Genomic DNA, 7,922 nt, shown 5'->3' with positions numbered 1-7,922 from the left:
GCGGTCGGAGCTGGAGAAGAACGTAGGTGCGGTGAACACGTATTTATCGCGGTGGCAGGCTCATCGACGCTGATGGGACTGCAGTAGGGAATCACGGTGATGCAATGGCGCGGTTAGGACACGCGGTGGCCAACGGCGAGGGCACGTCGGCGGTGAGCACTTTACCCGCAGGCGATGAACCAGGGGAGGAGTACCGCGGCCGACCGAGGTGGTTTCCAGCTTGACGACGCTGAGGATCTTTTACCCCGAGAGGTTATCCACAAGTCCGGTGCACGAATCCAAACGCCGGTGACCCGAATCACGGCGGAGGAATCCGTCGGCGGTGAGGGCAGCCGCGCGATTGATCTGATCCAGTCAAGTTACTGTACCATGGCGAGCTCCTTTCATATGAACTGACAGAGAGATTTGAGGCTAGATTTTCTCCCGATTTTGTGTAGTAACCGAGCAAGCTTTCTGTACCAAAGTTATAGGGCTATCATCCAACTATAACTTTGCTACAAGGTGCACTCACAAATAGTCACTGGATCATGCTTAAACTCGAGTCCAAAGTTAGCTCTGTTTCACTGAAGTTCTGGATTTCAGCATGGACCAGCCTGACAGCCAAACTTGAGGCTTAATTATCTCTGCCTTTTTCTTAATAACTATGCTTTCCTTCTTAAGCAAAGCTGTTCTCCTATGTTTGGTCTTCAAACTTGTTGTGGTCACTTTGGGCAAATTCCCTATATTTTAAAAGATACAGGGCTCCAAAGTTGAACCAATACACTGAATCTCAGACTTGGTATAGAACTCAATTGAGGTCCATTTTGCATTTAAGTCCAAAACTTAGGGTTTGGCTTTCAAGTCCACATATTTGTGAACCAATTGACTTCAAATACTTATTTGGCTTGATTTTTGCACTTTAGTCCAAAAGTGGACCAATTTTTGCATATAAGCCCCTAGGGTTTGGTTTCAGGGTTTGCCAGGGTTCCAATTAGGGTTTCTGGTATCCCAGGGGTATAAAAGTGATTCAAGTTTATTCTTGTGGTTATTTTATGACTTTTACCCTAAAGCTTTAGGTTTTCTTAACTTGGGTTAAGTTTTACCCCTTTAACCACTATTTAGGGTTAAGTCCATTAACCAGGGTTCCATTTGCAAAAACATTAAAACAATACAACTTGTTTGAAATTTTTGCCTAGTGAATGCACTCTAGGTGTGTCACACATATGAAATGCCAATGCTTATGATGTCATGCTCAAGTTTTAGTTATAGTAACACCAGGGGTGTTACATCCTTCCCCCCATAAAAGAATCTCGTCCCGAGATTAAAATCCTAGGGTAAGTAATGGTAAAGGAAACACATCACATTTTTATTTCCTTAATTTTGGTACAAGGCAGGGGTGATGTGGGGGTTACTTCTTTATTACAACATCTATACAGGCTTTACAATTTACATGAGGCTAGAAAGCCTGGGAAATTCTTATCTAAGAAGTCTTGGGTTTCCCATGTAGCCTCGTCTTCCGAATGCTGGTTCCACTGTATCTTGTAGAACTTGAGAGTTTTTCTTCGGGTGACCCTGTCCCTTTGATCCAGAACTCGAATAGGATGTTCCGAGTATGTTAAATCTGGTTCCAGGACAACATCAGTCACTTCAACGGTTCGATCAGGAACCCGAAGACACTTCTTCAGTTGTGACACGTGGAACACATTGTGCACAGCAGACAATGTTTCGGGGAGCTGAAGTCGGTATGCCACTGGTCCACATTGCTCAAGCACCAGGAATGGACCAATGTACCTGGGTGCAAGTTTCCCTTTAACCCCGAAACGCGATACACCCTTCATTGGTGAAACCTTTAAGTAGACATAATCATCTACCAGAAAGCATAAGGGTTGTCGTCGTCGGTCTGCATAACTCTTTTGTCGAGCCTGAGCTTTCTTCATATTATGAACAATTCTCTGAACCTTTTCTTCGACCTCTTTCACCATATTAGGCCTAAAGAAATATCTTTCTCCAGGTTCAGACCAATTTAGCGGAGTTCGACACCGTCGTCCATATAAAGCTTCAAAAGGTGCCATCTTGATACTTTCTTGATAACTGTTATTGTATGAAAACTCCGTTAGGGGCAAACATTCATCCCATTTTGGTGAGAAGTCCAGGACACATGCCCGCAGCATATCTTCAAGTATTTGGTTCACCCTCTCAGTCTGCCCACTGGTTTGAGGATGATAAGCCGAACTGTGGAGTAATTTAGTACCCAAGGAGTTGTGAAGTGCTTCCCAAAAATTGGCTACAAATTGAGGTCCACGATCCAACACAATGGTCTTCGGAACACCATGCAGACTGAGAATACGGGCAATGTATAATGCTGCATAAGTGGCTACTGTATATGTGACCTTGACAGGTAAGAAGTGGGCAATCTTTGTGAGTCGATCAACGATAACCCAAATAGAATCATACCCTTTGGCTGTCCTGGGCAGTCCCACAATAAAGTCCATACTGATGTCTTCCCATTTCCATGTTGGGATTGGCGAAGATTGTAATGGACCAGCGGTTTTCATGTGTATGGCCTTGACACGTCTACAAGTGTCACACTTCGCCACATAGCGTGCAATTTCAATCTTCATCTTAGTCCACCAGTAATGTTGCTTTAAGTCTTGATACATCTTAGTGCTTCCGGGATGAATAGAATAGCGACTACGATGTGCTTCATCCAGAATTTGCTGGCGGAGTTCTTCGTTCTTTGGCACTACTATGCGGTTTTTAAACCATATCACACCTTGATCGTCTTCCTTGAAACATTTGGCTACTCCAGCCTTTATCTTCTCTCGAATGTGCTTCATACCCAGATTATCCTTTTGAGCATCAATTATTCTTTGCAAAATGATTGACTCAAGCTTTAGCTGATTTAGAGTCCCTTGTTGATGATCCCCAGGTTTAGCTTTTCCATTTCCTGACACAAAGTGTTCTCGGAGGTCTTTACCATAAGACAGTGGCAGGAAGTCTTACGACTCAGCGCATCTGCCACCACATTGGCCTTGCCTGGGTGATAATGGATCTCTAGTTCATAATCTTTAATGAGCTCAAGCCATCGTCTTTGCCTCATATTTAACTCTGACTGGGTGAAGATGTACTTCAAACTTTTATGATCTGTATATATGTGACAGATATTACCCAGCAGATAGTGACGCCAAATCTTTAGGGCATGAACCACAGCAGCTAGCTCCAGATCATGAGTTGGATAGTGCTCCTCATGTCGGCGCAACTGCCTTGAAGCATACGCGATCACTCGGCCCTCTTGCATCAGTACACAGCCGAGCCCACTGCCAGATGCATCACAATATACATCAAAAGGTTTAGTGATGTCCGGTTGAGCTAATACCGGAGCAGTGGTCAATAGTGTCTTCAGTTGCTCAAAGGCTTCATTACACTTAGAAGACCAATTGAACTTAATGTCATTCTTCAACAAACTTGTGATTGGCTTCACAAGCTTAGAAAAATCTGGTATGAATCTGCGATAATACCCAGCTAGTCCAAGAAAACTCCGGACTTGGTGAACAGTTGTTGGGGGTTTCCATTCCAGAATATCTTTGATCTTGCTAGGATCTACCGCAATTCCTTTAGCCGATAACACATGCCCCAAAAATTGAATTTCTTCCAGCCAGAACGCGCATTTACTGAACTTAGCATATAACTGGTGTTCCCTGAGGCGCGTCAATACAATCCGTAGATGCTGAGCATGGTCCTCTTCATTCTTAGAATATATCAAAATATCGTCGATGAAGACTACCACGAACTTGTCCAACTCGGGCATGAATACCGAGTTCATCAAGTAGGTGAAATGGGCAGGAGCATTTGTGAGCCCGAAAGACATTACCAAGTATTCAAACAATCCATACCGCGTAGTAAACGCGGTCTTCGGTATATCCTCGGGCCGAATACGGATTTGATGATAGCCCGACCTGAGATCAATTTTGGAAAATACCATCGCTCCAGTCAGTTGATCAAATAAGATGTCGATCCTTGGAAGAGGGTACTTATTCTTGATGGTGACCTCATTCAGGGGTCGATAATCCACGCACATTCGCAAGGTTTGATCCTTCTTCTTAACAAAAATGGCGGGACAACCCCATGGGGACGAGCTTGGCCGGATGAATCCCTTATTCAGTAGATCTTGTAATTGAATCTTCAGTTCCGCTAACTCATTAGGTGGCATACGGTACGATCTTCGGGAGATGGGAGCCGTACCGGGCTTTAGCTCAATTATGAATTCTACATCTCTTTCAGGGGGCAGTCCAGGCAAATCTTCCGGAAATACATCTGGAAACTCACATACTACCGGAATGTTCTTGATTTCCGGTACAATGGCTTCATAGATTCTACCAGAAGCTTTGGCTGGATTGGCTGCGGGGAGAGTCAAAAGAATCTCTTCTTGGTTATAGCTCAACCTGACGGTTCTGAGTTCAGTGTTGAGGATTGCCTTGTGTTGGGTTAACCAATTCATACCCAATATTACATCTATATCCTGGCCCTTTAGAACAATCATGTTAGCAGGAAAGTTCCGTTTGGCCATTGTTATTGGCACTCCATAGGCCACTTCTTTAGTATAAATGTGTCCCCCAGGTGAATGTATTTTAAATCCCTCCTTTGATTCATGGTATGCAATATGATGTTGTTCCACAAACTTCTTGCTAATAAATGTATGTGAAGCACCAGAATCAAAAAGAATAATTGCTGGGTGACTGGCCACGGGAAACGTACCCATCATCACCGGTTCCCCTTCCGGTGTGGTAGCCACTTGAGTGTAATATACACGCCCCGTTTTCTTCGTATTCTTCCCCATAGCATTTCCTTTAGGCTGAGCTGATTTCCCAGATCCTTGCGAAGCATTAGATTGATTTTGCCTAGGATATGGGCAGTCTTTGATGAAGTGTCCCGACTTGCCGCAATTAAAACACCCAGTTGAAGAACTAGGCAAGGCAGGAAATCGAGTGCCTGGGGCACCCGGCTGTTTTGGGGTAGTGGGGGTATTATTGGGGCGGATAATGATTGGCTGTTTGAAGGGAAATGAAGGTGGACGAGAAAAAGTGTGATTTTGGTTTGAAGGTCGGATCACAAACCGTGGTTTCTTCGCCTGGCCCTGATTAGGCCTCTCACCACCGAATCCCTTATTCTTCCCAGAATTTGTGTATTTGGCTTCAACAGATAAGGCTGTGCTGACAACCTTTCCATATGTGAGGTCTATGCATGTGGCCATTTTCCTTTGTAGCCGATCATTCAGTCCCCGCATAAAACAGTTCTTCTTCTTTAAATCCGTATTCACCTGGTCGATAGCATACTGCGACAGGTGATTGAACTTGTTGAGATATTGAGTGACGGTATCTCCGCCTTGTTGTAACTTCATAAATTCCTCTTGTTTCATATGCAGCACTCCTTCGGGGATGTAATGTTCACGGAAGGCTGCTTTAAACTCATCCCAGGTGACTTGATGGTTGTCAGGTTGAATAGCCACAAAATTTCCCCACCAGGTACTGGCAGGACCACGAAGTTGTTGTGCGGCGAACAACGGCTTCTGCGCCTCTGAGCAACGAAGAAGACCAAACTTTTGCTCAATAACCCGAATCCACTCGTCAGCCTCTAGGGGATCTTCTGCCTTGACGAATAGAGGTGGACGAGTTTCAGAGAAGTCCAGATAGGTGGTCTCACGGGGACCTTGCGGATAACCTCTTCCCGCCTGCTGCTGGAATTGTTGCTGACCCACCATTTCCCTAAGGAAGCGGGTATTATCGGCGGTGGCATTCACCAAGGCGGCAATCGCCTCGGCTAACGTGGGAGGAACTGGAGGTGGGTTTGGGGTAACATCCCGTCCCCCAGAAGTTCCTGCTGCATCCTGTCCTCGAGTCCTGGTCGGCATCTGTGGCAAAAACATTTGAAGTAAACATAATGTGCCAGAGAAAACCTTCCATTTTACATTACTATAAAAAGTAATGATACAGACTCGATATTACATAACAGGATACAATACCATTATACAAAGGTTCAACCTATTATACAACAGTACACCCTACAATACCCTACAATACTTTTACTTCTATTACACCCTTATTCCTGCTTTCCATCAGTCTTGGTGGCTTCATCGTCAGGTGTGGGAGTCCAGACATCAACCAACCTCAAAGAAGGAGGGGGCTCAAAAAGGTCTAACTCCCCACCCAGCGCACGTCCCGCAACGTGAGATGGTCCAGCTTCTGCCTCAGCAGGTGGTGCAGGCTCACTTGGGTGTAGTTGTGAGTATAGTATATGGACTTCCTCGTGCAACGTATTGCAGTAAACCTGCAGGTTATCAACAGTCGAGCTAAGTTCTTTAACTCGGGCCTGAGCCCTTGCTTCCTTAGCACACATTAGCAAACGAGACTGTACGGCCCAGTCAAGTGCTAAGTCTCGATCAGCGAGTTGATCCTGCAAATGTCGGATGTCCCTTCTCAGTTCATTGATTCTATCTCCGTCGGCGACCCAAGCATCAGTCCTATGTTGCAGCGCTGCTTGAAGTCGACTCACACGGGCTTCAAGGTCTCCGATGGGGTCGTTACTTCCACTGCTGCTACTTTCATGTCGGGGAGCCAATTGATGCCGAGGCACCCCAATTGGTCCCGTAGACTTGCGTGCCGTTAGCCTGGTACGTGGCGGCATCTTTTCTAAGGGGGAAAATGTTATTAGTATAGTGCTTAGCATGATGCATGTATAATTACAGAATCAACCTTAGTCGATTCAACCTTCTATATGTTGCACTCTTCCTATCTGGTCTTTAAGTTAGACTCTTCAGAATACTTAGGTAAGAAGAGAAAAGAATTTTGAGGTAAGACTTTAGAAAATCTTTTGAAGATGCCTCATAATATCTGCCAAGAAGGGCTACGCTCCGATACCAGCTGTGACAGAACCTCCCAAGTTATTAGGCCCACCTACAGTTGTCCTTGTCCAACGGACTTCAGACAACCCTGTAGGTGCCCCTGAACTACTTGACAAGCTCGGTATCTTTCCTTACCTTACCAGGAACGTCTCACCCGTCTTGCAGACATTACAGAACATCGGAGATAAAGAAATGCGGAAGCAGTTACATAAACTTACATTTATTTCAAAAGTAAGCTTGAGTTATTTTTATTACAGACCGGACTATAAGTGAGTGCATAGAAGTAATATTATACAAACCAGGGAGGCACAAACTCCTCCCGAGAAGTTTAATAAACAAAAGATCCTAAGTGGAGGACCGAGTCCTCCCGCACTTTAGTCTTCTTTTTCCTCGTTTGGTACCACCTTGGAGCAGAAGCAACAAAAGTTTGTCGCTTCCTCACCTAAAAACAACAAAGGGATAAACCCTGAGTATGGAATACTCAGCAAGTCTTACCCGACTAAGGAAAAGACTCTCAAGGGTATGCTGGATAAATAGGAGTCAAGGAGAGGCTTTAGCAAAAATCAACTTATACTTTTGCAGAAGTAGCTTACTAAAGTGAGTCCTTACTTTCAATCTTTTAACGCCATGTTAAGTATTAATAGACTCCATTTGCATCTAGTCTAATTTCACATCACATCAAGACAACATCATTTTTATCCATCGTGTTCACATCCTGACTCTAGGTTGTAGAAAAGTGACCAAGTCTTCATAACCGCGAAGGTACGGCGATCCGAATCGATTATACTCAGCTGAGGATCTCCAATCACACGACATATGTAGCACTTAACCCTTGCATATGTCAACCCGCCACCGGGGTTCTTAAGACCGGATCAGGTTCACGCAAACCGAGAGCACAGCTACACCACCGTCCAGCCTCTTGCCACGGAGGGTACACGCTACTCTCGCCACCGCTCCACGCCCATTTCGTGTTATCTTATTCCGGCCTTAGTCTGCCCGAGGCAAGGCTTACCCATGACGAGGCATGTGACCAGTTAAAGGGTCC

This window comes from Zea mays, chromosome 7 (genome assembly GCF_902167145.1).
Source record: "Zea mays cultivar B73 chromosome 7, Zm-B73-REFERENCE-NAM-5.0, whole genome shotgun sequence".
NCBI lineage: Eukaryota > Viridiplantae > Streptophyta > Magnoliopsida > Poales > Poaceae > Zea > Zea mays.
The sequence above is the reverse complement of the archived record's forward strand: the minus strand, read 5'-3'. Positions refer to the sequence as shown.